The following is a 26989-nucleotide window of genomic DNA, read 5'->3' on the forward strand; positions in this document are numbered from 1 at the left end:
AGTGGAAGGTACGCATTCGCGAGAAGTCCCCTCGCGTTCGCGAAAGAGGAATTTTGGGCCAGTGGAAGATTGTTCATCGCATTCGCGATCATGATGTCGCATTCGTGAAGAAGAACACACCTGGGCAGAATTTAGGGTTCAAAAATGAGGATTGAATTCATAACACAAAAATTTGATTGAGAGCTCGGTAGAAGGCAAAATTTGGAGAGATTTTCGGAGGAAGTTTTTGGGTAATGATTCCAAACTCCTTTATGGTTATATTCCACTAATCTATGGTTGATTTCATCGTTTACTTTCGGATTTGGGGTGAAAAATTGAGAAAGATTTTTAGGCCGAATTGTGGGGTTTTGATCGAGATTTTGGTATCGGATTTGAGCAATTTTGGTACGAGTAAACTCGTTAGTGAATGGGTGTTCGTATTTTGTGACTTTTATCCGATTTCGAGACGTGTGCCCGGGGTGACTTTTTGGGCGTTTTTCCTAATTTCACGCTTTATCTTAGAATTAATTAGCTAAATTAGTTACTCGTAGTTATATTTACATTATGCAATTTATTTAAATAGATTCGGGCCATTTGGAGTCGGATACTCGTGGCAAGAACGTGTTATCGAGGTGATTTGAGCGGTTCGAGGTAAGTGGCTTGCCTAATCTTGTGTTGGGGACTTCCCCCTTAGGATATCTTAATATTATTTGGTGTGTGGGCGCCGTGTACGTGAGGTGACGAGTACGTACACGGGCTATTATTGCAAAAAAAAAAATCATGTTTATCGTTTTTAAATCATAAATTATTTCTCTTATTAAATTGTACTAATATGTTTAATTGTGTAGTTTAGACTAGAAAAATATGCTTACGTGTTTTAACTGCCTATTTGACATTCTGTGCGCCATACTTAGTTAAATCCCTATTCCCTTATCTGTGTTCAGTATAAACTGTATAACTCGATGCCATACCTGCCATTTCATCTTGCGTTGCATATTTACTTTGGGACTACGGACGTATTCCGGGAGATTCCCCAGCACTGCATATTTACTTTGGGACTATAGACGTATTCCGGGAGATCCCCCAGCACTGCATATTCCGTATTCCGGGAGATTCCCCAGCATTACATATTTACTTTGGGACTACAGACGTATTCCGAGAGATCCCCCAGCACTGCATATTTACTTTGAGACTACAGACGTATTTCGGGAGATCCCCCAGCACTACATATTTACTGTGGGACTACAGACGTATTCCGGGAGATCCCCCATGTACTGCATATTCATTCGGAACTACGGAACGGTATCCCGGGAGATTTCCCATTGTGTTTACTTTGTTCTGAGTCGAGGACTCCTTTAACTGTTAAATTTTCGAAAATCTCTTTAACTGTGTCACCATAAATTTTACTTATATCTTTTACTGTTTAATTTATTATATTTACTTCGGTAGGGCCTTAACCTGACCTCGTCACTACTCGACCGAGGTTAGGCTTGGCACTTACTGGGTACTATTGTGGCGTACTCATGCCCTTCCTGCACATGTTTTCGTGTGCAGATCCAGGCACGAGCTATCAGCCTTGGGGATAGTGCGTGCTGCTAATTCTAGGAGACTTCAAGGTACTTCTACTTGCGTCCGCAGATCTTTGGAGTCCCCTTCTACTCCCTCGCCTAGAGACTTTCTTTATTATCTTCAGACTTTTGTATAGAGCTACATAGATTATAGCAGCTTGTGACTTAGTGATATTCCGGGTCTTGAAAATTTATTTTGTGTATGCCGAGTGACACTACTCTTGGCTATTTATAACATGTTATTTATCTTTAAAATGTTGTGTTTCTTTATATTTTTCGCAATATTAGACTTACCTAGTCGTAAAGACTAGGTGCCATCACGACACCTTACGGAGGGATAATTTGGGTCGTGACAAGTTGGTATCAGAGCACTAGGTTCATAGGAGTCTCGAGTCACAAGCCAGTTTATTAGAATCACGCGGATCGGTGCGGAGATATCCGTACTTATTTTCGGGAGGCTATGTAACTGTTAAGAACAATCATATTTCTTGATTTCCTTGTCGTGCGAGTTATTGACACCAGAAATTCTCAGGTTCTATTCTATTCTTTCTGACCGATGGTGAGGACCCGTACTGGGAGGACCGACGATCAGGAACCCGAGCCTCCTGTTAGAGCCGTTAGAGGCCGGGGTCGGGGTAGAGGATGACCACGCTGTGCAGCCCGAGCACCTACAAGAGCTGCGTCAGAGGAGCCCCCAACAGCTCCAGCTGGAGGGCCAGCACCGGAGATCCCTATTGCTACTCCAGCCCTCCAGGAGACTTTAGCTCAGTTCTTGAGCATGTTCAACACTCTAGCTCAGGCTGGACTATTTCCGATAGCTATCGCTACATCTCAGGTCGGGGGAGGGGCACAGACTCCCGCCGCCCGCACTCCTGAGCAGAGGGTCCAGGTTGATCAGGCCCCAGAGTATATTCCTATGCCCCCAGTGTCTCCGGTTCAGCATGAGATCAGGGTAGGTGCTTCTGAGGCAGAGCAGCTTAGACTTGAGAGGTACAAGAAGTACCACCCACCTACTTTTAGCGGACTAGCTTTAGATGATACTCTGGGTTTTCTTGAGGAGTGTCATCGTATTCTCAGCACTATGGGCATTGTGGAGACGAGTGGGGTTTCTTTCACCGCTTTCTAGCTGAGGGGAGCAGCATATCAGTGGTGGGGTGCCTATGAGCTGAGTAGTCCGGACGAGGCAGCCTCACTCACTTGGACTCCGTTTTCAGAGATGTTCTTGCGTGAGTATGTTCCTCAGAGCCTCAGGGATGCTTGGCACACAGAGTTTGAGCAGTTGCGTCAGGGTGCTATGATTGTGTCGGAGTATGCAATCCATTTCAGTAAGTTAGCTCGCCATGCACTGACTCTGGTTGCTATAGTCGGAGAGAGGGTTCGTCGCTTCATTGAGGGACTCCACCCCAGTATTCGGACCAGTATGGCCAGGGAGTTGGAAATGGACATCACATATCAATAGGCAGTGAGCATTGCCAGGAGAGTAGAGGGCATGTTCGCCTGGGACTGAGAGGAGAGAGAGGCCAAGAGGTCTCGAGAGACTGGTCATTATTCAGGAGCTCGTGCACCAGCAGCACGCTATGGTAGGGTTTTTGTGAGTCGCCTTGTTCATTCAACTCTTCCAGCAGCCAGCGGTGTTCCAGCTCCTCCTAGACCTCAGGAGCCCTATTATGCACCGCCAATATCGAGTATGCCTCCTACTCGGGGTCTATTACCGGCCAGTCCAGCATGCCAGGTCTGAGTCAGTCTCAGCCGCCGTGTCCTCCGAGAGGTTGTTTTGAGTATGGTGATACTCGTCACCTGGTTAGAGACTGCCCCAGAGCCAGGAGGGGTGCCCCTCTATAGACTTATCAGCCTCCACGTGCTCCACCGGGTCCTCCAGCCATTTTTCCAGCACCAGCTGCCACGCCACCTCCTCAACCAGCTCGAGGTGGAGGGTCAGGGAGGTGGAGGTCACCCTAGAGGGGGAGGCCAGTCCAGGTACTATGCCCTTCCAGCCCATTCAGAGGCTGTTGCTTCAGATTCGGTCATCACAGGTATCGTCCCTGTCTGTCATAGGGATGCATCAGTAATATTTGACCCAGGCTCTACGTATTCATATGTGTCTTCTTATTTTGCTCCATATTTGGGGATATCTCGGGATTCTTTGAGTTCCCCTATTTATGTATCTACTCCCGTAGGAGATTATCTCGTTGTGGAACGCGTATATCGGTCGTGTTTGATTGCTCTTAGTGGTTTTGAGACCAAAGCCGATTTGTTATTACTTAGTATGGTAGATTTTGATGTTATCTTGGGCATGGACTGGTTGTCAACCCATTATGCTATTCTTGATTGTCACGCTAAGACCGTGACGCTGGCTATGCCAGGTTTACGGAGCTTAGAGTGGAGAGGTACCTTAGAGTATACTCCCCGCAGGGTCATTTCATTTCTTAAGGCTCAGCGAATGGTTGAGAAGGGGTGTGATGCGTATTTGGCCTATGTAAGAGACGTCAGTATTGATACCCCTACAGTCGAGTCAGTTCCGGTAGTGAGGGACTTTCCAGATGTGTTTTCAGCTGATCTTCCAGGTATGCCGCCCGATAGAGATATTGATTTCGGCATTGATTTGTTGTCGGGCACTCAGCCCATTTCTATTCCTCCCTACCGTATGGCTCCTCCTGGGTTGAAGGAGTTGAAGGAGCAGTTGCAGGAGTTGCTTGATAAGGGTTTCATCAGGCCCAATGTATCACCTTGGGGTGCTCCAGTCTTATTTGTGAAGAAGAAGGATGGTTCTATGCGTATGTGTATTGATTATCGGCAGCTGAACAAGGTTACAGTGAAGAACAAGTATCCTTTGCCTCGCATTGATGATTTATTTGATCAGTTATAGGGTGCCAGGGTGTTTTTCAAGATTGACTTGCGTTCTGGCTATTATCAGTTGAAGATTCGGGAGCCGGATATCCCGAAGACTGCTTTCAGGACCATATATGGTCACTATGAGTTTCTTGTCATGTCATTTAGGCTGACCAATGCCCCAGCAGCCTTTATGCATTTGATGCACAGTGTATTCCGGCCTTATCTCAATTCATTCATCATTGTGTTTATTGACGACATCCTGGTATATTCCCGGTCTCGGGAAGATCATGAGCAGCACCTGAGGACCGTGCTTCAGACTTTGAAGGAGAAGAAGTTGTATGAAAAATTTTCTAAGTGTGAATTCTGGCTTGATTCAGTGGCATTCTTGGGCCACATAGTGTCTTGTGATGGGATCAAGGTAGATCCGAAGAAGGTGGAGGCAGTGCAGAGTTGACCTAGACCATCATCAGCTACGGAGATCCGCAATTTCCTTGGTTTGTCTGGGTATTACCGTCGCTTTGTGGAGGGATTTTCATCCATTGCAGCACCTATGACCAGGCTGACCCAGAAGGGTGCTCCGTTCAGGTGGACCGAGGAGTGTGAGTAGAGCTTTCAGAAGCTCAAGACAGCTTTGACTACAGCCTCAGTATTAGTATTGCCTACAGGTTCGGGGTCCTATACTGTCTATTGTGATGCCTCGAGGATTGGCCTTGGACCGATATTGATGCAGGATGGTAGGGTGATTGCCTACGCATCTAGACAGTTGAAGCTGCATGAGAAGAATTATCCAGTTCATGATCTCGAGTTAGCAGCTATTGTTCACGCCCTGAAGATCTGGCATCATTATTTGTACGGTGTTCCCTGTGAGATTTACACTGATCACCGGAGTTTGTAGTACTTGTCCAGGCAGAAGGACCTTAATTTGCATCAGCGGAGGTGGTTGGAGCTACTTAAAGACTATGATATCACTATATTATACCACCCGGGGAAGGCCAATGTAGTGGCCGACGCCTTGAGTCGCCGTGCAGAGAGTTTGGCATATCTTCCGGTAGCTGAGAGGCCCTTAGACTTGGATGTTCAGGCCTTAGCCAAACAGTTTGTGAGATTGGATATTTCAGAGCCTAGCTGGGTATTAGCTTGTGTGGTTGCTCGGTCTTCTCTTTATGACCGTATCAGGGAGCGCCAGTATGATAATCCTCGTCTTTTAGTTCTTTAGGACAGGGTTCAGTGAGGTGATGCCAGAGATGTGACTATTGGTGATGATGGTGTGATGAGGATGCAGGGCCGGATCTGTATGCCCAATGTATATGGGCTTCGGGAGTTGATTCTCGAGGAGGCCCACAGCTTGCGGTACTCCATTCATCCCGGTGTCGCGAAGATGTACCAGGATTTGAGACAGTACTACTGGTGGAGGAGGATGAAAAAGTATATAGTTGGGTTTGTGGCCAAGTGTCTCAACTGTCAGCAGGTCAATTAAGAGAACCAGAGGCCGGGTGGATTACTTTAGAGGTTAGACATCCCAGAGTGGAAGTGGGAGCGGATCACCATGGACTTTGTAGTTGGACTTCCACGTACTTTGAGAAGGTTCGATGTTATTTGGGTGATCGTGGATCGGCTGACCAAGTCAGCTTATTTTATTCCAGTGTTGACCACTTATTCTTCTAAGAGGTTGGCTGAGATTTATATCAGTCCGCCTTCATGGTATTCCAGTATCCATCATTTCAGACAGAGGTACACAGTTCACATCCCAGTTTTGGAGAGTCGTACAGCAGGGGTTGGGTACTAGGGTGGAGTTGAGCACAACATTTCACCCTCAAATGGATGGGCAGTCTGAGCGCACGATTCAGATTCTTGAGGATATGCTCTATGCCTGTGTGATGGATTTCGGAGGGTCATGGGACCAATACTTTCCACTTGTATAGTTCGCTTATAACAATAGTTATCAGTCCAGCATTCAGATGGCACCGTATGAGGCTTTGTATGGTAGGCAGTGCTGGTCCCCAGTGGGATGGTTTGAGTCGAGCGAGGCCCGATTGTTGGGTACAGATTTGGTCCAGGATGCCCTGAATAAGGTGAAGGTGATTCAGGAGAGACTTCACACAGCCCAGTCCAGGCAGAAGAGTTATGTAGACCGTAAGGTTCGTGATTTGGAATTTATGGTTGGTGAGCGGGTCTTTCTTCGGTTAACGCCTATGAAGGGTGTCATGAGGTTCGGGAAGAAGGGCAAGCTGAGCCCGAGCTTCATTGGTCCTTTTAAGATATTGCGGCGAGTTGGGGAGGTTGCTTATGAGCTTGCCTTGCCTCCCAGCCTAGCAAGAGTTCACCCGGTATTCCACGTGTCTATGCTCCGGAAGTATCACGGTGATCCGACTCATGTATTGGATTTCAGCTCAGTTCAGTTGGACAAAGATCTATCTTATGTTGAGGAGCCAGTAGCCATTTTGGACAGACAGGTCAGAAAGCTCAGGTCAAAGAATATTGCTTCAGTAAAGGTCCAGTGGAGGGGTCAGCCGGTCGAGGAGGCGACTTGGGAGACCGATCAGGATATGCATAACCAGTACCCTCATCTTTCACAGTTTCAGGTATGTCTTTATACTCGTTCGAGGACGAACGATTGTTTTCAGAGGGGGAGGATGTAACGACCCGACCGGTTGTTTTGAGAGTTAGAGCCCTGAACCCCTATTAACTGCTTTCCCCAAATCTATTTCTGCTATTGTGACTTGCCGGGATGATTGGTTTTGAGTTTCGGAGTGTTTTGGGAAACCTAGTCCCTAAATGAGAGCTTAAGCCTTAGGATTTGGACCATAGTCGGAACTGTGTGAAGATGACTCTAGAATGGAATTTCATCGGTTCCGTTAGCTCCGTTAGGTGATTTTGGGCTTAGGAGCATGTACGGATTGTGTTTTGGAGGTTCGTAGCTCATTTAGGCTTGAAATGGCGAAAGTCGAATTTTTGGAGTTTTGGGCCGGCAGTTGAATTTTTGATATCGGGGTCGTTTTCCGATTCCAGAAGTTGGAGTAGGTCCGTAATGTTGATTATGACTTGTGCGCAAAATTTGAGGTCAATCGGACGTGATTTGATAGGTTTCGGCATCGGTTGTAGAATTTTGAAGTTTCAAGTTCTTTAAGTTTGAATTGGAGGGAGATTCGTGATTTTAGCGTTGTTTGATGGGATTTGAGAGCTCGACTAAGTTCATATGGTGTTTTAGGATTGGTTGTTATGGTTGGTCGAGGTCTCGGGGGCCTCGGGTGTGTGTCGGATGCTCAACGAGTCATCTTTGGACTTAGAGAAGTGACAAATGTTTGGTGTTTTATTGCAGAAAAATCCTTCATCGCGTTCGCGACAGGTGCCTCGCGATCACGTAGAGCATTTGGGAAAGGCAGTGAAGTTGTTCTTTGCGTTCGCGATGTTGTTCCCATGTTCACGAAGGTGTGGGACCTTAAGCCTACGCGTTCGCGATATGGTCCTCGCGTTCGCATAGAGAAACGGGGCAGAGGAAGCTTCAGGCATTAAGCCTACGCGTTCGCGAAGAGGTTCCCGCTTTCGCGAAGGGTCCGTCAGTGGAAGGTACGCGTTCGCGAGAAGTCCCCTCACGTTCGCGAAGGAGGAATTTTGGGCCAGTGAAAGATTGTTCATCGCGTTCGCGAAGAAGAACGCACCTGGGCAGAATTTAAGGTTCAAAAACGAGGGTTGAGTTCATAACACAAAAATTTGATTGAAAGCTCGGTAGAAGGCGAAATTTGGAGAGATTTTCGGAGGAAGCTTTTGGATAATGATTCCTAACTCCTTTATGGTTATATTCCACTAATCTATGGTTGATTTCATCGTTTAATTTCGGATTTGGGGTGAAAATTTGAGAAAGATTCTTAGGCCAAATTTTGGGGTTTTGATCGAGATTTTTTGTATCGGATTTGAGCAATTTTGGTACGAGTAAACTCTTGAGTGAATGGGTGTTCGTATTTTGCGACTTTTACCTGATTTCGAGACGTGGGCCCGGGGTGACTTTTTGGGCGTTTTTCCTAATTTCACGCTTTAGTTTCGAATTAATTTGCTAAATTAGTTACTCGTAGTTATATTTATATTATGCAATTTATTTGAATAGATTCGGGCCATTTGGAGTCGGATACTCGTGGCAAGAACGTGTTATCGAGGTGATTTGAGCGGTTCGAGGTAAGTGGCTTGCCTAACCATGTGTTGGGGACTTCCCCCTTAGGATATCTTGATATTATTTTGTATGTTGGCGCCGTGTACGTGAGGTGATGAGTACGTACTCGGGCTATTATTGCAAAAAAAATCATGTTTATCATTTTTAAATCATAAATTGCTTCTCTTTTTAAATTTTACTAATATGTTTAATTGTGTAGTTTAGACTAGAAAAGCATGCTTACGTGTTTTAACTGCTTATTTGACATTCTGTGCGCCATGCTTAGTTAAATCCCTATTCCCTTATCTGTGTTCAGTATAAACTGTATAACTCGATGCCATACCTGCCATTTTGTCTTACGTTGCATATTTACTTTGGGACTACGGACATATTTCGGAAGATCCCCCAGTACTGCATATTTACTTTGGGACTATGGACGTATTTCGGGAGATCCCCAAGCACTGCATATTTACTTTGGGACTACAGACGTATTCCGGGAGATCCCCCAGCACTGCATATTTACTTTGGGACTACGGACGTATTCCGGGAGATCCCCCAGCACTGCATATTTACTTTGGGACTTCGGACGTATTCCGGGAGATCCCCCCTGTACTGCATATTCATTCGAAACTACGGGACGGTATCCCAGGAGATTCTCCATTGTGTTTACTTTGTTCTGAGCCGAGGGCTCCCTTAACTGTTAAATTTTCGAAAATCTCTTTAACTGTGTCACCATAAATTTTACTTATATCTTTTACTGTTTAATTTATTATATTTACTTCGGTAGGGCCTTAACCTGACCTCGTCACTACTCGACCGAGGTTAGGCTTGGCACTTACTGGGTACTATTGTGGCGTACTCATGCCCTTCCTGCACATGTTTTCGTGTGCAGATCCAGGCACGAGCTATCAGCCTTGGGGATAGTGCGTGCTGCTAATTCTAGGAGACTTCAAGGTACTTCTACTTGCGTCCGCAGATCTTCGGAGTCCCCTTCTACTCCCTCGCCTAGAGACTTTCTTTATTATCTTCAGACTTTTGTATAGAGCTACATAGATTATAGCAGCTTGTGACTTAGTGATATTCCGGGTCTTGAAAATTTATTTTGTGTATGCCGAGTGACACTACTCTTGGCTATTTATAACATGTTATTTATCTTTAAAATGTTGTGTTTCTTTATATTTTTCGCAATATTAGACTTACCTAGTCGTAAAGACTTGGTGCCATCACGACACCTTACGGAGGGATAATTTGGGTCGTGACACCAATTAACTACGCAAAATAATGGCAAATAATACCTCGCGGAAACAAAACAGAATTCTTTTCAACTTTAAGAAAATCACAACAATAATCAAAGGCAACTGCGGCCATAAATCAATATCAACAAGGGCACTCCCGAGGTACCGCCTCGTAGTCCCAAATTATAAATAAATCCACAATATCTCATTTCCTTATATCACCGCGGGAGCCTTCACATTTAATTTTAAAGAAAAAAATATTTTTCCCGAAATAGCATCCCGCGTTTTAGCCATCCTTATCACACCGCATGACTTCTAGTAGTTTCCCTACTAGCCACGAGTATCAAGCCACCCTTATCTCACCGCATGCATTTCAACACCCAGACCTTATACCACCGTATCGTATCAATATCACAAAATATCACAATCTGCACCTCAAGTGCTCAAATATTTTAATTTGCCAAAATAAATAATATCAACAATATTTTCCACAACATGGAGCTCACGGCTCAATCACAATGAGTACAAACAATCTCACAAAAATATTTGGGAATAAATAACTCAACAAAAATAATATTTCAAAATTTTGAATATGTTGCCTCCGTACCAAATTTAGAATACCAAATACATCATATTAATAATATTTAAATTTAAGAAATTCAACCTTCAAATAATGCACAGAATAAAAAAAACCAAGTTTCAACTAAACAGGTAAAACAATTAGCAGGAAAAGGTCAAGCAAATTTAAAGTATAAAAATCAGATCAATGATGAAGAATATAACAAAATAAAATAATTTAATTAATATGCAACAGTGATCTACACAATTTAAAAATATAATCTTCTACATTTTTTCCGTGTACACACTCGTCACCTCGTGTACACGACTTTTAACACATTACAATTATCACATCAATACCAATCCTAGGGGAAATTTCCCCCCACATAAGGTTAGACAAGTCATTTACCTCGACTTACTCCAATTTAATCAAGTAGTATGTCTTTTCCTCGATTTTCCGACTCCAATCGACTTGAATCTAGTCATAATAATTTGATACAGTCAACAAAAATTTTAGGAATCAATTTCATAAGAAAATACTACATTTTTCAATAAAAATCCAAAATTAACTCAAAACTCGCCTGTGGGCCCCACGTATCGAAATCCGGCGAAACTCACAAAATCCGATAACCCATTCAATTATGAGTCCAGCCATACCAATTTCACTCAAATCCGAGTCTGAATCGACACCGAAATTTCAAAAATTCGTTTCTATGAGATTTCTAAAAAGATTCCAAATTTCCATCTCAATACACTAATTAAATGGTGAAAATAATGATATATTCATGTATATTGACCAAATCCGAGTTAGAATCACTTACCCAAATGATTTTACTTGAAAATCTATCAAAAATCGCCTTTCCTCAAGTTCCAATTCGTCAAAAATGGCAAATGGGACGAAGTCCCCCGTTTTATAATTCTGTCCAGGCAGCCCTCGGCCCTGCCTCGATCCTGGGCCTCGATCATGGTCCTCGATTCTGGACTTTGATCATGGCCTTCGATCCTGAGCCTTCAATCATGGCCCTCGATCCTGAGCCTTCGATCATGGCCCTCGATCCTGAGCCTTCGATCATGGCCCTTGATCCTGGCTTCGATCCTGGCCCTCAACCCTGGCCTTTGATCCTGGGCTCAATCTCTGGGTTCGATCCTGGGCTCGATTTTCGGGCTTCGATTTCTACATTTCCAGCAGAAGAAAATTGCAGCAGTTTTTGCAGCAGCTGTTTAAGTCCAACTTTTGATTCGTTAACTATTCGAAACTCACCCGAGGCCCTCGGGACCTCAAACAAATACACCAACAAGTCGTAAAACATCATACGAACTTATTAGAAACCACAAATCACATCAAACAACGCTAAAATCGCAATTCACACCCCAATTCAAGCTTAATGAAACTTAAGAATTTCCAACTTCTACATTCGATGCCGAAACCTATCAAATCAAGTCCGATTGACCTCAAATTTTGCACACAAGTCATAAATAACATAACAGAGCTATGAAAATTTTCAGAACTGGATTCCGATCACGATATCAAAAAGTCAACTCCCCGGTCAAACTTCCAAACTTAAATTTTCTATTTTAGCCATTTCAAGCCTAATTTAACTACGGACTTCCAAATACAATTCCGAACATACTCCTATGCCCAAAATCACCATACCGAGCTGTTGGAATCATCAAAATGTTATTCCGGGGTCATATGCATATAGGTCGGCATCCGGTCACTATTTGAACTTAAGCTTTAAACCTTGGAACTAAGTGTTCCAATTCATTCCAAAACCTCACCAGACCTGAACCGACTACACCGGCAAGTCATATATCAGTTATAAAGTACAAAATGAGTAGTAAATAGGGGAATGAGGCTACAACTTTTAAAACGACTGGCCGGGTCGTTACATCCTCTCCCTCTTAAAACAATCATTTGTCCTCGAACGATCATAGAGACATACATGAAGTGGTAAAAAGATGAGAATAATGGTTGCGCATATCCTGCTTGGTCTCCCAAGTCGCCTCCTCGACCGGATGACCCCTCCAGTGAACCTTTACGGAAGCAATGTCCTTTGGCCTCAGCTTTCGAACCTGCCTGTCCAAAATAGCCATTGGTTCCTCGACATAAGATAGATCCTTGTCCAACTGAACTAAAATGAAGTCTAACACATGAGACGGATCACCGTGATACTTCCGGAGCATAGAAATATGGAATACCGGTTGAACTGCAGAGAGACTAGATGGAAGTGCAAGTTTGTAAGCCACCTCTCCAACTCTTTCAAGAATCTCAAAAGGCCCAATATACCTAGGGCTCAACTTGCCCTTCTTCCCGAACCTCATAACACTCTTCATAGGCGAAACCCGGATCAAGACCCGCTCACCAACCATGAATGCAATATCACGAACCTTCTGATCCGCATAACTCTTCTGCCTAGATTGGGCTGTACGAAGTCGATCTTGAATCAATTTAACTTTTTCCAAGGCATCCTGAACCAAGTCTGTATCCAATAGTCTAGCCTCGCCCGGTTCGAACCAACCCACTGGAGACCGGTACCGCCTACCATACAAGGCCTCATACGGAGTCATCTGAATGCTCGACTGATAACTGTTGTTGTAAGCAAACTCCACAAGTGGCAAGAACTGATCCCAAGCACCCCCAAAATCTATCACACACGCACGAAACATTTCCTCAAATATCTGAATAGTGCATTCAGACTGCCCGTCTGTCTGAGGGTGAAATATTGTACTCAACTCCACACGAGTACCCAACTCTCGTTGTACAACCCTCCAAAACTGTGAGGTAAACTGTGTACCCCGGTCATAGATGATAGATATCGGTACGCCATGAAGTCTGACAATCTCGCAAATATAGACTTGAGCCAACTAAGGCTGTCCAACGGGACGAGACGTCCCGTCCCGTCACGTCCCACTTAATTCTAAACGGGATGGGGCCATGTTAAACGGGACACGGGATGGGACGGGATGGCCATTTCGTCCTATTTGTCCCGTCCCGTTTCGCCCCGCTTCGTCCCGTCCCATCCCGTCTCATCCCGTCCCGTCCCGCGTCCTTTTTTTTTGAATTCTAATTTGGATGAGATCCAAGAGCTTACTAAATTTTAGAAAAATTTTATTATGCTACAAAATAATTTTCTGGTATATATTATCCTACTGTTACACAAATATTATGGTATATTTGTGGAATTTCTGTTGTATTTGGTAAGTATAAAACAAATCCAACTTATGCACCGGCCATTAAAGAAATGATTGTAAAATTTAAAAATTATTTTTTTCCCTATTCCCCAAGTTTATTTAATTTCTACTATACTTAACCCATACTTGTTCGTAAACTTTATGAGAATTTAGCAATTCAAAAAAATGAACAATCATCTCTCGAAGACTGCCAAGCTAACATATACTCTTATGTTAGATCAATGTTTGATAAATATAAATCTATGGAAACAACAGGTGGTGAAACTACTCCTTCTACTTCTAAGTCTAGAGTAGAAGTTCTATGGGAAGATATGGATGATATAACAGGTTTTGATTCCTCTATTGATGATAAACTTGATTCTTATCTTAATCAAGGATTGGAAAGTATTAAAGACGAAGAAGGCAACGAACAACTTTTGGCATGGTGGAGGGAGCGTGGCAATACTTTTCCAACACTTTCAATAATGGCCTGAGATATCCTTTCTATTCAAGCATTATCAGTAGCATCGGAGAGTGCTTTTAGCGTGGCAAGATTTCAAATTGGAGATCATAGACATTCATTAGTGGAGGACCCTACCTAGGAGGTGGCTACGTAGATTAGGTGCTCTTCAAAAGAATTATATTTGTATGTGAGATTTGAAAGTTCTATTAATAAAATAAAAGGCTCTAAGCGTTGAATTTTTTTTATGAATTATCTTACACTCTTACTTAGTTACTTAATGACTTGAAATTATATTAAATAAATTATAACTCTATTATAAATTTATAATTACTAGAATATTTTATTACAAGTCTTTTGTTTTAATATTGTATAATTCTTTACTTAGTTTCCTAATTTTTGTTTAATTTTTAAGTTTATTAAATAAGTTAAAAACTAGCTGTTGCAAACTTTAAAAACTTAGTCATTGTCAAAAGAATAACCATTGCCAAACTCAATGCTTAATAATTCTTTTTTAAAACGACACGTAAGGCCCGTGAACCCATCCCGTCCGGTCCCATCCTGTTTGTTAGCGGGACGGGATGGGCCTACCGTCCGTCCCGTCCCGTCCCATCCCATTTGTTAGCGGGACGGGATGGGCCTACCATTTCGTCCCATTTGTCCCGTCCCGTTTCATCCCGTCCCGCCACCGTCCCGGCTAAATTTTGTCCCATCCCGTCCCGTTGGACAGCCATAGAGCCAACTGCTCGGAAGAATAGGTAGTCATCACAGTAATGAAATGAGCTGACTTGGTCAGCCTATCCACAATCACCCAAACTGCATCAAACTTCCGCTGAGTCCGTGTAAGCCCAACAACGAAATCCATAGTGATCCGCTCACATTTTCACTCCGGAATTTCTAACTTCTGAAGCAATCCACTTGGCCGTTGATGCTCTTATTTTACCTGCTGACAATTAAGACACCGAGCTGCATACTCCACTATGTATTTCTTCATCCGCCTCCACCAATAGTACTATCTTAGGTCCTGATACATCTTTGTAGCACCCGAATGAATGGAGTACCGCGAACTATGAGCCTGTTGGAGAATCAACTTACACAAACCGTCTACATTAGGCACACATAGCCTACCCTGCATCCGTAATACACCGTCATCTCCAATAGTAACTTCCTTGGCATCACAGTGATGAACTGTGTCCTTAAGGACAAGTAGATGGGGTTCATCGTACTGACGTTCTCTGATACGATTATAAAGAGAAGACTGAGAAACCACACAAGCCAAAACTCGGCTCGGATCGAAAATATCCAACCTGAAAACTAGTTGGCTAAGGCCTAAACATCCAAGGCTAAAGGCCTCTCTGCTACCGGTAAATATGCTAAGCTGCCCAAACTCTCCGCCTTACGACTCAAGGCATCGACCACTACATTTGCCTTCCCGGGATGATAGAGAATGATGATATCATAATCCTTAAGCAACTCCAACCATCTCCTCTGCCTCAAATTAAGATCCTTCTGTTTAAACAGATGTTGTAGACTCCGGTGATCGGTGTAGACCTCATAATGGACACCGTACAAATAATGCCGCCAAATCTTCAAGGCATGAACAATAACTGCTAACTCAAGGTCGTGGACAGGATAATTCTTCTCATGTACCTTTAACTGTCTGGACGCATAGGCAATTACCCTACCGTCTTGCATTAATACTGCGCCGAGACCAATACGTGATGCATCATAATACACAGTATAAGACCCTGAACCTGTAAGTAATACCAATACTGGAGCTGTTGTCAAAGTTGTCTTGAGCTTTTGGAAGCCCTCCTCACATTCCTCGGTCCACCTAAACGGAGCACCATTCTAGGTCAATTTGGTCATAGATGCAGCAACAGAAGAGAAACCCTCTACAAATCGACGATAATACCCTGCCAAACCCAGAAAACTCTGGATCTCCGTAGTTGAGGACGGTCTGGACCAACTCTGCACTGCCTCAATATTCTTCGGATCTACCTTGATCCCCTCGCACGAAATAATATGGCAAAAAAATCCCACTGAATCAAGCCAAAATTCACACTTTGAAAATTTGGCATATAACTTATTTTCTCTCAAAGTCTGAAGCACAGTCCTCAGGTGCTGCTCATGATCCTCCTGACTCCGAGAATACACCAGAATTTCGTCAATAAACACAATGACGAAAGAATCAAGATAGGGCTGGAATACACTATTCATTAAGTGCATAAATGTTGTTGGGGCGTTGGTAAGCCCAAATGACATTACAAAAAACTCATAATGACCATACTGAGTCCTAAAAGTAGTCTTCGGGATATCTGGTTCCCGAATCTTCAACTGATGATAGCTTGAACGCAAGTCAATTTTAGAGAATACCCTAGCACCCTGTAGCTGATCAAATAGGTCATCAATACGTGGCAATGGATACCTGTCCTTCACTGTAACCTTTTTCAGCTAGCGGTAATCAATACACATCCGCATAGAACCATCCTTCTTCTTCACAAATAAGACAGGAGCACTGGGCCGAATGAAACCCTTATCAAGCAACTCCTGTAACTGTTCTTTTAATTCTTTTAACTCTGTTGGGGCCATATGATATGGTGGAATAGAAATGGGCTGAGTGCCTGGTAACAAATCAATGCCAAAGTCATATCCCTGTCGGGTGGCATACCCGGAAGATCCACTAGAAATATATCAGGAAAATCCCTTACTACAGGAACTGACTCCACGGTAGGAGTATCAATACTAACATCTCTCACATAGGCCAGATACGAATCACACCATTCGTTGAGCTTTAAGAAATGAAACAACCCTGCTAGGAACATGATCCGAGGTACCTCTTCACTATAGCTGCGGTAGACCTGGCATAGCCAACGTCACCGTCTTGGCATAATAATCAAGAATAGTGTGATAGGGCGACAACCAGTCCATGCCCAAAATAATATCGAGATCCACCATACTGAGTAATCATAAATTAGCTCTGGTCTCAAAACCACTGATAACAATTAAACACGACTGATACACGCGGTCCACAATAATAGATTCACCCACGGGTGTAGATACATAAATAGAAGAACTCAAGGAATCACGGGATACGCCCAAATACGGGACAAAATAAGATGACACATAAGAATAAATGGAGCCTGGATCAAATAAGATTGATGCATCTCTATGACAGACTGGAAGAATACCTATGATAACAGAATCGGATGCAATTGCCTCCGTCCTAGCAGGAAGGGCATAATATCTGGCCTGGTCTCCCCCTCTAGAGCGACCTACACCTCTAGCTGGCTGTGTAGGTGGAGTGGAAACTGGTGCAGTAATCATGGCCTGAGAAGCCTGAGGACCCTATGGAATGGGTGGGGCCTGAGAAATCGTTGGAGGTTCACCCCTCCTAAGTCTGGGGCAATCCCTCATGATGTGACGAGTGTCACCACACTCAAAATATGCCCTCGGAAGACGTGGTTGTTGGGACTGACTCGGTCCTGATCGACTAGACTGCCCGCTGAAGGCACCCCGTACAGGAGGTATAGAAGACACTGGCGGTGCATAATATGGAACTTGAGGTCTGGGAGTTGCCTGAATACCACTGGAAGCTGGAAGTGCTGAATGAATAGGATGACTCACATAACCTCTACCATGACGGGCTACAGCTGGGGCACGAGAATTATTATATGTGCCAGAATCTCGGGGTCTCTTAGCTTCCCTCTCTTCCCTCTCCCGGATCCGCATACCTTCCAATCTCCTAGCAATTGACACTACCTGTTGGTATGTGATGTCTATCTCTAGCTCTCGGGCCATACTGAATCTGATACTAGGGTGGAGACCTCAATAAATCTGCGAACCCGCTCTCGAACGGTAGCAACTAAGGTTGGTGCATGCCTAGCCAAATCACTGAATCGGACCGCATAATCCGACACGGTCATAGAACCCTGGCACAACTGCTCAAACTCTACGCGCCATGCATCTCTAAGACTCTGAGGAACGTACTCCTTTAAGAACATATCTAAAAATTGAGTCCAAGTAAGTGAAGCTGCCTCGGCCGAACTATCCAACTCATATGCCCGCCACCACTGGTAGGCTGCTCCTCTAAGCTAAAATGTCGTGAAAGAAACCCCACTGGAATCCACAATACCCATAGTACGGAGGATACAGTGACATTCCTCTAGAAAACCCTAAGCATCCTTTGAAGCTAAACCGCTGAAAGTGGGAGGGTGGTACATTTTGTACCTATCGAGCATGAGCTGCTCCCCCTCTGAAACTGTTTCCCTAGCCTCGGGCCGAACTGGGACAACTGGCTACACTAGTATAACCTCTGGTGCATGGTTAACTTGGGCCCGTGGCTTTGGGGTACGGGCGGCGGGAGTGTGTGCTCCTCCCCCGGCCTGAGATGTGGCAGGAGCAAGTGGAATCAACCGTGCCTGAGCTAGAGTGCCAAACATGCTCAAAACCTGGGCAAGGGTCTCCTGAAGTGGAGGAGTAGTAGCAGGCGTCTCAGGTGCCTGTTCTCCAACTTGAGCTACTGGTGGCTCTGCTGCAGCAGCTCGTGCAGGTGCTCTGGCCGCACCATGTGGTCTTCCTCGGCCTCTAGCACGGCCTCTGCCCCGGCCTGGGCCTCTTACGGCTCTAACAGGGGACACGAGTTTCTGATCATATCTAGTTGTGCGTGTCCTCACCATCTGTGAGAGAATAGAAAGATAATGGTTTAAAAATTTTGAAGTCAACAATGTGCACGATAAGGAATCAATGAAGTGAATATTTTCCTAACAGTTCCATAGCCTCCCGAAGATAAGTGCAGACGTCTCCGTATCGATCCGCAAGACTCTACTAAACCTTCTTGTGACTCATAACACATATGAACCTAAAGCTCTGATACCAACTTGTCACGACCCCAAATTCTCTCCGTAGGATGTCGTGATGACACCTAGTCTCTAAGACTAGGTAAGTCTATCAATGCGGAATAACAATTAAAATATGAAATAAATAAATCTGCAATTCACATAATTACAACTCCCAAAACCCGGTAGAAATAAGTCACAAGATTCTAAGAATTTATCCTCAATGTACCTATATATCACAGTCTAAGGAAAATAAGGAAGAAACATAATAATGATAGAAGGGGACTCCGGAGTCTGCGGACGCTGGTAGATATACCTCGAAGTCTCCGTACACAGGTAGCTCACTAATGTCTGGACTGGTAGGATATACCTGGATCTGCACAAAAAGATATGCAGAAGCGTAGTCTGAGTACACCACAGCGGTACCCAGTAAGTGCCAAGCCTAACCTCGGTAGAGTAGTGACGAGGTCAGGTCAGGCCCTACTGGAATAATAAAAGACAAGGTGAAATATTTAATAATATAATAAAAATAAAATGACAATGGAAATGAATCAAGTAAGTAGTATGACACCAATTAACTACGCAAAATAATTGCAAATAATACCTCGTGGAAATAAAACAGATTCTTTTAAACTTTAAGAAAATCACAATAATAATCAAAGGTAACTGCGGCCATAAATCAATATCAACAAGGGCACTCCCGAGGTACCGCCTCGTAGTCCCAAATCATAAATAAATCCACAATATCTCATTTCCTTATATCACAGCGGGAGCCTTCACATTTATTTTTAAAGAAAAAAATATTTTTTCCGAAATAGCATCCCGCATTTTAGTCACCCTTATCACATCGCATGACTTCTAGTAGTTCCCCTACTAGCCACGCATATCAAGCCACCCTTATCTCACCGCATGCGTTTCAACACCCAGACCTTATACTACCGCATGCGTATCAATATCACAAAATATCACAATCTGCATCTCAAGTGCTCAAAAATTTTAATTTGCCAAAATAAACAATATCAACAATATTTTCCACAACAGGGAGCTCACGGCTCAATCACAATTAGTACAAAAAATCTCACAAAAATATTCGGGAATAAATAACTCAACAAAAATAATATTTCAAAATTTTGAATATGTTGCCTCCGTACCAAATTTAGAATATCAAATACATCATATTAATAATATTTAAATTTAAGAAATTCAACCTTCAAATAATGCACAGAATAAAAGAAACCAAGTTTCAACTAAACAGGTAAAACAATTAGCAGGAAAAGGTCAAACAAATTTGAAGTATAAAAATCATATCAATGATGAAGAATATAATAAAATAAAATAATTTAATTATTATGCAACAGTGATCTACACAATTTAAAAACATAATCTTTTACATTTTGCCCGTGTACACACTCGTCACCTCGTGTACACGACTTTCAACACATTACAATTATCACATCAATATCAATCCTAGGGGGAATTTCTCCCACACAAGGTTAGACAAGTCACTTACCTCGACTTGCTCCAATTTAATCAAGTAGTATGCCTTTTACTCGATTTTCCGACTCCGATCGACTCGAATCTAGTCATAATAATTTGATACAGTCAACAAAAATTATAGAAATCAATTTCATAAGAAAATACTATATTTTTCAATAAAAACCCGAAATTAACTCAAAAATCGCATGTGTGCCCCACGTCTCGAAATCCCGCAAAACTCAAAATATCGGACAACCCATTCAATTAGGAGTCCAACCATACCAGTTTCACTCAAATCCGACTCCGAATCGACACCGAAATCTCAAAAATTCATTTCTGTGAGATTTCTAAATTTTCCCCAAATTTCCACATCAATACACTAATTAAATGGTGAAAACAATGATATATTCGTGTATATTGACCAAATCCGAGCTAGAATCACTTACCCAAATGTATTTCCTTGAAAATCTATCAAAAATCGCCTCTCCTCAAGCTCCAATTCGTCAAAAATAGCAAATGGGACGAAGTCCCCCGTTTTATAATTCTGTCCAGGTAGCCCTCGGTCCTATCTCGATCCTGGGCCTCGATCATGACCCTCGATTCTGGACTTCGATCATGGCCCTCGATCCTGAGCCTTCGATCCTGGCCCTCGATCTTGAGCCTTCGATCCTGGCCCTCGATCATGGCCCTCGATTCTCGCCTTCGATCATGGCCCTCGATCCTGAGCCTTCGATCATGGCCCTCGATCCTGAGCCTCGATCATGGCCCTCGATCCTAAGCCTCGATCATGGCCCTCGATCCTGAGCCTTGATCATGGCCTTCGATCCTGATCCTTAGATCATGGCCCTCGATCATGGCTCTCGATCATGAGCCTCGATCATGGCCCTCGATCCTGAGCCTTCGATCATGGCCCTCGATCCTGAGCCTTCGATCATGGCCCTCGATCCTAGCTTCGATCCTGGCCCTCGACCCTGACCTTCGACCCTGGGCTCGATTTCTGGTCTTCGATCCTGGGCTCGATTTCCGGACTTCGATTTTTGCATTTCCAGGAGAAGAAAATTGCAGCAGCTGTTTAAGTCCAATTTGTGATCCGTTAACAATCCGAAACTCACCCGAGGCCCTTGGGACATCAACCAAATACACCAACAAGTCCTAAAATATCATACGAACTTATTTGAAACATCAAATCACATCAAACAACGCTAAAATCACAATTCACACCCCAATTCAAGCTTAATGAAACTTAAGAATTTCCAACTTCTATATTCGATGCCAAAACCTATCAAATCAAGTCCGATTGACTTCAAATTTTGCACACAAGTCATAAATGACATAACGGAGCTATGAAAATTTTTAAAACTGGTTTCCGATCCCGATACCAAAAAGTCAACTCCCCGGTCAAACTTCCAAACTTAAATTTTCTATTTTAGCCATTTCAAGCCTAATTCAACTACGGGCTTCCAAATAAAATTACGAACACACTCCTAAGCCCAAAATCACCATACGGAGCTGTTGGAATCATCAAAACTTTATTCCAGGATCATTTGCACATAAGTCGGCATCCGACCACTATTTAAACTTAAGCTTTAAACCTTGAAACTAAGTGTTCCTATTCATTCCAAAACCTCACCGGACCTGAACCGACTACCCCGACAAGTCATATATCAGTTATAAAGTACAGAATGAGTAGTAAATAGGGGAATGTGGCTACAACTTTTAAAAACGACTGGCCAGGTCGTTACAACTTTGGTTACTCTGCCATAACCAGAACTCTTGTTGTCGATATTGATATCTCTTTTGAAAGTGCAACATATAGTTATTCATGTAAGAAAATATATAGTGGTAAATATAGTCCAATATTTAGGATGTTTGTTCTTGTGCTTTATTTATTATAACTACAAAATATAAACATATTACATAAGCTATTCAGTGGATCTAAGTTTTCAGTAGCATGACGAGGATATTTTTCTTCAAAATCAACCTATATGCAATGGAAGATCAATTTTAACTTAGTCTATTATATATATAGTGACATTAACATACGTAAGAAATAATTAACTTGACAACAAACATGTACGGTAGAAGGCCATTTGGTATTAAAGTATTCAAGTATTCTTCTTGGTAGTAATTGTTGGTATCATCTTCTGCTGAGTCAAAACTGAAAAAAATATTTTATTTTTACCATAAAACTTAGCAATCAACCTTTTATTTAGTTGTCCAACATATTCATTTCTGCTAGCTAAGATAGCTCTTTAATTTTTATCATGTAATTTGCACAAATTACCTTTTAATCTAATGCTGAAAATATTTTCCTTATTAAATGCACTACTATTACCATTGGGGTTGATAACTAAGTGTCCTAGAAGAACCAAATCATTTTTTATTGGATGCTCTTCTTCGTTTCTGACACAAAGCAAGAAGTCACTGAATGTTGGATCTGTTCTTACTTTTATATTTCTTGTCATTTGAATATTTTTCATTTGAGGTCATAAGTTTAATTTTGGCAAGCTAGTTTTTACAGTTTCTGCTTTGGTTAATTTTGGAACTACTGATCGTACTTGATAGAAATCACCTCCCAAACTATTACTTTTCCACCAAACGGTTCATCGATATCCAATATATCTCTAAAACTCTAGGCGAGTGTTTCGATCGTTTGACGCTTAGCCAAAAACGCTTCATCCCATATTATGACTTTTGCTTTCCTTATAAATTTAGCACTATTGCTCTGCTTTGATATATTTGTGGTGGTTATTTCGGTTATTTGAAAAGGTATATTAAATCTAAAGTGAGTTATAATACCTCATAATAAAATCGTTGTTGGTACACCACTTGTTCTTATTGCTAACGATATCATATCTCTTCATCTGACATTTGTAAGTAATGCATGATATAGGAATATTATTTCGATTTCGCCGGAGGCATCTACAAAGGATAACCCCGTTATACCAGAGTTGACTTTTTATAATATAGTATTGAAAGCTTATTCTTGTTCAGGATTTAGCTTTGATTGTGCTTCCTCAAACACTTGTATGGCCTTTTTAATATTATACTTTTTTTTACTTTGTGGTCTATTTTTTTAAATCTCTAACGCTATTTTTATGAAATAAATTTATGTACCCTAAGATATTTTTAACTTGAAAAATAATTTTACTCATATGATAAATTTAAAAAATAATTTAATTGGATTCTCTTGCTAAATAATCAATTGAAAGATTTGATTATTTGGTTTTAACATAAAATATAATTTATTTTCTGTTGATTTAGATTATTAATATTAATTCATCTCATGTTTGAATATTTAACCGTAATTATAATTTTATCCACCATAAATTTTATTTTCAAAAAGTAAAAAAATCTATATGACATTCCACTTTTAGATCTTTATGTTTGTAAAATCATTAGTGGTATTGGCTCTTACCAATATTTTCCTGTTTTTCTCACAAATTTATATTCTTAAAAAGTTTCTTAGTTGTTCTTTAATAACTGGGTATATTTTTTTATATTACAAAAAAAATTAATAATAAAAAAATATTATTTGAGTAGGAAAGCAGTTCAAATATAATATAATAATATATTATCATGGGGATTATTTTTTTCTCAATTTCAACACTTTATGCAGTCTGTATAGCATTACTTTTATTTTTTCTCGGTATTGAATATTATAGAGTGATAATGTACTGCCAATATGGAGGATTATTATATTAAACCTTCCTATATATTTTTAATAAGAATTCAATAGACAAGATTGTATTAATTTTAAAATCTTAAATATTAAAAAAAGTAACATAGAAGTTATTGTAGTCCAAAAAAATAAGTTATTGCAACTATGCCCTTTCCCTATGAGTTCTTCTGTTTAATATTTTAGGGTTATTTTGGTCTATTAATATTATATATTCATACTTTTATAATAATATAGACTCTCCTGTTTCTAAATAAATTTAGACAATATAATACGTTTTCAAATTAATTTAGTAATAGGAATATTTTAAGAAGTATATCCTAAAAATAATAAGATTATATGGCTAAAAATATGTCCATATCCCGAAAATGTATACGTTAATAATGACACGTGATGGTTTAAATATTTATTTATATGAAGGAAGAAAAAAATTAATTAATGATTTTTTTATATATAATAATACAACAATCATCTAAATGCCGAAAAATATTATTACATTAGCATAATACGTGAATTCAAAATGAAAGGACATTATCAGAACTTACAAAAATGATCAATTTAATCACATTAATTAGATAATTCTGTATTGTAGTTTAAAGATATCTAATGTGATGGTATCTTACCAACACTTCTTTATAAAGGATATTGTTTTGTGTATATTTCCTTCTAATACTTTGGTTGTTCTGCTATAACCAGAACTCTTGTTGTCGATATTGATTTCCCTCTTGAAAGTGCAACATATAGTTATTCGTGCATGAAAATATATTGTTGTAAATATAGTCCAATATTTAAGATGTTTGTTCTTGTGCTTTATTTATTATAACTACAAAACATAAACATACTGAAAACTATTTTTACATAAATTTAACATGTACTATTATATATTTGTCACGACCCAAAATTTCCACCTTCGGGACCGTGATGGTGCCTAACATTTCACTTGCTAGGCAAGCCAACGTTAGAATAATATTAGCTATTTTTAAATAATTTTAAATTAATTAATAACAAAGAAACAAATGCGGAAGTAAGGTCTGAAATGTAGTGAATAATCCATAATAATAGCGATGCCTAAATACCATTCCAGAACTGGTGTCACAAGTGCACGAGCTACTAGAATAATACAAATAAAGATCTAAATGAAAATAAAGTTGTCTGAAAGAAATACACAGCTATGATAAAGTGGAAGGGGGCTTCAGAACTGCGAACACCATGCAGCTATACCTCAAGTCTCTTGCGAATAGCTGAATCCGAGCAAATCTATTATACGCCGCTGGGACCAACTCCGGTATCTGCACCAGAAGTACAGAGTGTAGTATGAGTACAACCGACCCCATGTACCCAGTAAGTACCGAGCCTAACCTCGACGAAGTAGTGACGAGGCTAAGACAGGTTATTTACTGTCACGACCCAAAATCCATAAATGCCGTGATGGCGCCGGACTCCACTGTCAGGCAAGCCAACAATAAATACTTAATTAAATCCTCATTTTAATATTTTTTAAATCGTAAATTTACTTTAATTTATTTAGTAAAAGATGAATTTACAGAATAAATAACAATATTTTCCAATTCCAATAGTGAGCATCCCATAATTATCCTAGAACCCGGTGTCACAAGTGCATGAGACTTTTCTAGAAATTTAAAATAAAATACAATAACTGTCCAGAATACAACTTGGACAGGAAAGAAAATACAATACTCTGAAGGAGACTCTGCTGGTTGCGGTGTGTCGTATAGAATGCAGCTCACCTAAGTCCCCGCCAAAATCGCGCCTCTGTGCCCACAAGACCGCTAAACATATGTGTACCTGTACAAAAATGTGCAGCAAGTGTAGCATGAGTACGTAAATAAACGCATACCCAGTAAGTATCCCGCCTAACCCCGAAGAAGTAGTGACGAGGGGTCGACTTCGACACTTACTAGTGGTCCAATAATATCAGGTACAGTAAAGAAGTGAATGAATATGAGACAAACAAGTATAAAATACGTAGTACAATTTTCCTCTTTACAATTTACTCAAGCTCTCAACTAGGAAGTCTCCTCCGTAACCGGAGCATATGTATAGATATAGTGGATTTCATCAAAGAGGTTGTCATAATCCAAATCAGGGAAAAACCCTCAAATACACTGGCTTCTTGCCATACGTTATGCACGATTCCATGAGGATAATATATATATATATATATATATATATATATATATATATATATATATATATATATATATATATATATATATATATAGGAAATGCCGAGGCGTACGGCCCGATCCAACATAAAAGTAAACTGTGCACTGCCGAGGGTCGAACGACGCGAACCATAGATGCATCTATTAACCTGCCGAGGCGAACGACCCGCTCCCATGAGAGTGTGGTACATAAATCCTGCCGAGGCGAACGTCCCGATCCCATATGAGTAGTAGGAAATACCCCGCTCGCGAATCATACGTGCGACGCGGTCAAATATAAATTTAAGGAATCACCCCGCTCACGGATCATACTAGCGACGCGATCAAATATAAATTTAACATTAAAATCATATCTCTTTCTTGGTTCTTTTCAAAACAAGGGAAATTCATATGTAGCTTTTGGAAAGTACCTCGCTCGCGAAACACACATGCGACGTGGTTACACATAGATTTCTTAAGTTATTATGATGTTCCTCAATTCTTTTCAAAAAATACGAAGTTCAAATGAAAACCTTTAAGTTCTCAACTTTTCCTCAATTTCAACTCCCTTCAAAATATTTAATAAGCTAACTCAATCTCGCTTCCTTTCAAGGCAAACAATAAACATAAATTCAACAACAGTAACAACAAGGCATGATGTAAGCCTAAAACTATCCAGACATAGGCATAGTTAGTAGCTACGTACGGACTCTCGTCACCTCGTGCGTACGTACCCCCCACAAATAGAAGCACATAATAATTTAGTTCACCTATGGGGTTAATTCCCTCTTACAAGGTTAGAAAGGAGACTTACCTCGCTCTGAAGTTCCATAACCGGCTTCTGAGCCCTTCAAACAACTTGAATCGATGCACAACGTTCCGAA

Source organism: Nicotiana tabacum, chromosome 14, assembly GCF_000715075.1.
Source record: "Nicotiana tabacum cultivar K326 chromosome 14, ASM71507v2, whole genome shotgun sequence".
Classification (NCBI taxonomy): Eukaryota; Viridiplantae; Streptophyta; class Magnoliopsida; order Solanales; family Solanaceae; genus Nicotiana; species Nicotiana tabacum.